At 43.5% G+C, this 6000-nt stretch overlaps 1 long non-coding RNA gene across 1 annotated transcript; it reads left to right on the top strand.

The window, feature by feature from the left end:
• Window positions 1–501: 501 nt before the first annotated feature.
• Window positions 502–1669, top strand: LOC105997672. Its single transcript, XR_001175658.1, has 3 exons — window positions 502–782; window positions 886–958; window positions 1501–1669. It is a non-coding gene; the product is annotated as an uncharacterized LOC105997672 (long non-coding RNA).
• Window positions 1670–6000: the final 4331 nt, after the last annotated feature.

The following is a 6000-nucleotide window of genomic DNA, read 5'->3' as shown; positions in this document are numbered from 1 at the left end:
ATTTTATGTTTGTTCTAGAAGCAAAGTTTACTTTTTTTTCTTTGCCTGCTTCAGGGCTTGCTCACAGCTGGTGCTCTACCATTTGAGCCATGCCTGCAACCCAGCTTTTGCTAATTTACTGAAAATGGAGTCTTGAGGACTTTTCTGCTCCAGCTGGCCTCAGCGTCATGGGTAGTGAGTGTGGCAGATGGTGAAACATTACTTTTCTATTGCTTTTAAATGTTTATACTTAACCTTCATCTTTTCTATCTTTACATTATACATTGAAAAGTGCATCATTTCTTTTTCTGCTCAAGAAGTTTTTTTCACACAAAAAAAGTAATACAACAGCAGTTCAGAATGCCCTTAAAAGAACAAGAATGTGAGCCAGGGCTTGAGGTCTCTTTAGTAAGAAAACACCTTTGGAAGGAAGTGAAAGGCACCGCCCAGAGGCCTGCTGGAAGAGGGGGACTTCCTGCTCATTTGCAAGTGAAGCAGTGTACTGGGGAAGGAGAGCAGTTATTGCCCATGTTCTGTCTCTTAACTATTCTAAAGCAAATTAATCTTAGATCAATGTGCAACGGACCCTTATCTAAAATATACTTGTAGCCTACCAAGTTTAGTAAGTCAGCTCTCCCCCTGCCCTCCCGCCCCCCCTCCCATTACAGCAGCTATCTCTTTGATATTTCCTTGTAAACGTGAGCACAACATTACATTTTGGTGAACCACTTCTTCTTTTCAGGGAAGTAAGAAAATTGCTTCTGGCATCTTACCGTGTTGTGTGGATTCGCGTGAGTGTCTGAGTACGCATGTGTAGGTTTTTATTTTGTTTTGTTTTTAAGTAGAAGCACCTGTGGCCAGGCTGAACCACTATAAAAGCGCTAAGGTCTTTCATCCTTTTCCTAGCTCATTTTTACCTCCCAAGAGAGCCCCGTGAGCGTGTCACCAGGCAGGCAGAAGGGAAGAAATGAGGCACATGGTAAGTGACTTGCCCAAGGTCTCTGGGAATGCAGTGAGCTTGGAAATAAGTGTCCAGCTCAGGAAGGTGGCAGCGGGCCTAGGGGCCCCATAGGGGAGGAGCTGGGGTTTCCTGGGGTTTAAGCATCCAGTTGTATTCAGGACTGTTTTTCTTTCCATGGAGTTCTCTTATGAGTAAAGGGCCAATGAGGGAACTGAAATGGGGGTGCTGAGAGAGAAGGGCTCATGTGGGTGGTGGATGGGTGGATGTTCAGAAAAATGGGTGAGACCCGCAGGGCAGAGGTGTTACCTTGCTCCCCTCTTGGCCGCTGATCTCAGTGCCTATAATCCCCAGGTACTCCTGCTTGCCTGCCTTAAATGGCTGGGCAGCATGGGGGATGGTAAGGAGTGGGAGGTGGATAGAGAATGCAGCATATTTTTCGTCACTCTTCCTTCTCATGTTTGCCAACCACCTGTTTCCCACTTGAATAATTGGGTAATCATGCCACTGAAGCAGAGCAGAGAAGGTTCTGCTCTGCAGTCTCTATTGTTCCTGTTTCCTAGGCCTTCATGCTGATGATCCTGGAGAAGGAAAATGTGTAGGCTTGCTCCATGCTTTCGTTCTCTGAGAGTGCTGAGTGGGGGCTTCAAGAAATACTGTGTATTCTCATCTCTCCCACCATTTCCCATCACACCCTGAGGGAGAGGTGAACAGATTCCACTAATAAAAATGCAGAGTTCTCAATTACAATGGAATTCCAGATAATGAATCACTTTCTAGTACAATATTTGAAACCCACCTTACTGAAAGCATATTTTATTTTTCTTAAGTCATAAGTGGCTACCACCCTACCCTGAAAAGGGAAACTCAGCCCTTTGGCAGATTTCATAGCAACTTTACCTGCCTGCTTATGTACACACACACACACACACACACACACACACATTTCAGGCCTCTTCTGTTTGGAGGGGTTTCTACACCCTGCCAGAGCGGGAAAGAGAGAAATGAAGAGGAGAAAACTGAAGAGGAGGAAGGAGGCAAAGAGGAGGGAGGAAGGTAAGGAGGAGGGAGATGTGGCCTTCACAAAGCCTTCGCAAAGGTTGTGGACAACTAGTTCCATGAGCAAATGGGAGTCACCAACATAACAAAGGAACTTGAGAAACTCAGAGCTGGCTTTGCCATAAACACAGTGTTCTGATCGGGGAGCCTGTGCTGTTCTTGTGGTCACACAAAGGCAGAGCTCATAATCAGGAGCAATATTCAGCTGGCTCCTGGGAAAATGTATAGTTTCCTCAGCTTCATCAGCAGTGTATTAGGGAGAGTCTAGTATGCCAGGAAGGATGCTAACATGGTGCCTCTCCTTTCAGAACTTAGTGTATTGGATTGAGGTTATTTACATAAACCAAAACGCATTCATTTTGACACATATATTTTATGAGTGTTGAAAATCATGTGAGAACCACATACATACCATTTGCATACAGATACTCATTTCCATAATCTAGAAGGTTCTCCATCTCTCTACAGATTTGTGCTATACATGTTGGCTGTGTGAAGCTGAAACCCCCGGAGGTAGGATACAGTCCTTGTACCTATTGTCTTAGGAAGTCTTTTGTTGTGATATCTGACTCTGGCGTCTTCATGGCTTATACCTTATCTTCTCTACATGCCAGGCTGGGTCTCCTCAATAATGAGCCAAGTCTTATTTGTTTGTACCTGAAGTACTTAGCAACATCACTTAGAATGAATGCTGCTTACTGAATGGATAATGACTGGATCAGGATGGCAGGACTTGAACCCTGAAGAATCAAAAGTAGGGACATTGTTATTAACTTGGAGAGTTCATGTTCAGAACCAGCTAGAGACCTGGTTCTCCTTCTGAATTTCTTGTGGCCCTCTTCAATTTACCATATTTGGCTGCAGGCCTTTGTTTATGGCCTTGAGAGCCCATTTGCCCTTTCCTTCTAGGCTTCTAGAACTGTCATGCCTAACCCCATGGCATTTTCTGTCTGTTTTGTGAACTGAAGTATAGTAGTGATAGTAAAATAAAAATTTTATATGGTGGTTTCTGATTTTCAATGTCATTTGGGGTCATGGTAGAGAATGAGAAGAGAATGACAGCTGACATTTGCATTGCACTTATTGCATGTTGGAAACTAGTCTAATCCGAACATTTCTCATTTAATCCTCAAAAAAAAAAAAAACAGTGATTCAGTGACTAAGATGAGGGCCAGTGTAGTTGCTCCACTTTGGGAAGGAAACTGGGATATCTAACTTGTCCAAAATTGCATTGTTGGTCAGTGGGAGCTGGGTCCTTGAATCCTGGCAGGTGGGTTTAAGACATCCCCCTCTACCATCTCCTACCTCCTTTGACAGAAGAATCTTAGAGAGATGTAGACCTTTTCTTTCTGCTCATGTTTGGTTCTAATTGCATTGTTTGTTTCCTCTGGAGTTTACCATTGTTATTACTATTATTATATGATATAATTATATGGGAGGAACATAAGCAGAAAACTGATGATGCCTCTGAAACTTGGAAAGAAATATTTGCGTAGCAAAGAAAATTGAGAAATGGTTGTGTTTATGGCCAGTAACAGCTGTTCTTTTTCGGAAATTAGTGTCCTTTTTTAAACTTCCTAACGAGTTTTTTACTTATGTGCTCAAAGGTATACACTGTATGTGATGACAAGCCAAAACAGGCCTGTTATCCTCCTCAAACAAAAAGCCCAATCAGCAGGCATCCTGTCCCTGCCCCATTCCCAATATCCACATTATAGTCCAATCATCATTTTCTCTTTACACCTACATTGTTCACTTGTCTTCTTTTCACTGGTTTCACTCCATGTTATGGAGGGCCAAAGGCTGCTGTCATAGCTTCCTTAAGGAATATCCTTATTCTCTCCAAGTCTGCTCCACACTCCTTCCCAGGGATACTGCTCTGACCTGTTCTGCTTCTAAACCTCCCAGCGCTCCATTCCATGGGCAGCATGAAGTGTAAGGGCTTTGGGTTGGCCCTCAGAGACTGTCACCATGTGTAGCTAGTATGATCTACCAGTATAATTGTATTTGTTTCCTCCAAGCAACCAAAGCTAGAGCCACAAAGGATTCTCATTCCTTCCTTGTACTCCTTATATGCTCTACTTTGACATCCATATTCACTGTCATGTCAGCCAGGAATGCCTTGGGAGTCTTAATGTCCATTTCACAGCAACCTTACATGACAGCCATTGTAGCATAGATGAAAAGACAGAAGGCTCTAAGAGCAGACTGCCAGGATTTGTGTGCTAATTCTGGTCAGGACTAGCTTCCTGATGTGCAGCCTAAGAAGGGGCTCTTGGTTAACATTCTATGACTGCCTGCTTGAAATCTGTTTCTTCGTAGTGTTGAGATTCAAATCCAGTTCCTTGAGCATGCTAACCAAGTACTCATCACTGAGCTATATCCCCCACCACACACTTATAATTTTTGAACAAGGGCACTAGGCTCACAAATTATACAGCTGGTTGTGACTCTGACATTGACAAGCTACCTAATAGCAAAGATCAGCCATCTCAGGCCAGGCACATTGGAAGTGGTCAGTAATGGGAGCTATCATCACCCTTATCTTACAAGGCAGGAAACAGGCCCAGTGAGTTGATTAGCATCCCACGGCTGTCATGTGACAGGAACATTGATGTCAATTCACTTTCATTTCCCATGTGAATGTGGACTCTCTTACTTAGCCCTGCCTCTTCTTAGCACGTGGTTATGCCTGCTCTCAGGGTATTATGGAACAGGATTCAAAGCCTACTCATAGCTCTATTGTTTCTTTTTCATAAATCTTAGAAGGAAGCAGAGCACCAGGCTAGTATTTCTCACATTTGATAAATGAGAACAATAAAAATAAGCAACTGGCCTAAAGGCCCAAATCCAATCATGAGCTTGGCTGAGACAAAGATGCCAACAGCAGAGAATGAAGCTCCTAGAACTCATACATCATGCCTGTCTCTTTTCAGTCTGAGCCAGAATCCTCCTCCCTGTGCAATAGACACTAACAGATGCACGCTGGTCTCTGGGGAAAGGCCTTTTCTGCAAGCAAGTGGGAAGACAGTCTTGATCTTTCCTGCACGTCCCAGGATGCACTGCAGGAGGGGGATGGGTAATCACAACATTACCAAGAGTTGCTTTCAATCCTTCTGTAGCATTTATAGCCAGTTCCTGATTCCTGCTGGTGATGAGAGGCAGTACTGTGGCTAATGTCAGCTTCCATTCAGTCCTTAATTTATTCACACACTCACATATTCAGAATCTAGTTCATTTGCTCTGATTTGGGGGAAGGAGCTATGCTGGTGGAACATTCTGTGAAAGTGACAAGAATAATCTTGCCCTTAGGGATCAGGGAGAAACCTGACAGGTGTGCAAAAAAAATTGCAACCAACTGAATGGTAAGTGCTAGAAGCCAGGAATTATGAGGAGGAAGGAAAAATGTAGAAAAAGCAAAAAAAAAAAGCATTTGCCCAAAAGGTGGAATAAGAGCTAAGACTGAGGGATGAAGAATCTGGTTAAATCCCATTAAATCAGTTTCATATTGGTACATTCACTAATTACCACCAAGTTAGGAGCCTGCATAACACACATGTATTATCTTACAGTTCTGATGGCCAGAAGGTGTGAGGGGACCATATCTGTTCCTGGAAGCCATAGGGGACAATCAACTTTCTTGACTTTCCAGCTTCCTCAGACAGTCCACATTCTCTGGCCAGGGGCCATCGTATCCCTCTTTGGTTGCATTTTGCTTTGTGCCTCTCTCTCCCATTTTTTTTTATCAGCCAACATTAATGGTACAAAGCAATGACTTTCATCATATTTTCATACACACAATGAACTTTGATCCCTCTTCCATTTTTTTTTAAATTTTGTTGGTCATGAGTCTGAATTCTGGGCCTGGGTGCTGTCCCTCAGCTCTTCAGCTCAAGGCTAGCGCTCTACCACTAGAGCCACAGCACCACTTCTGGCTTTTTCTGCTTATGTGGTGCTGAGGAATCGAACCCAGGGCTTCATGCATGCAAGGCAATCACTCTAGC

The sequence above is a fragment of the Dipodomys ordii genome, unplaced genomic scaffold (genome assembly GCF_000151885.1).
Source record: "Dipodomys ordii isolate 6190 unplaced genomic scaffold, Dord_2.0 Scaffold150, whole genome shotgun sequence".
Classification (NCBI taxonomy): domain Eukaryota; kingdom Metazoa; phylum Chordata; class Mammalia; order Rodentia; family Heteromyidae; genus Dipodomys; species Dipodomys ordii.
Note: the sequence above shows the minus strand (reverse complement) of the source record. Positions and strands in the feature narration are given on the sequence as shown.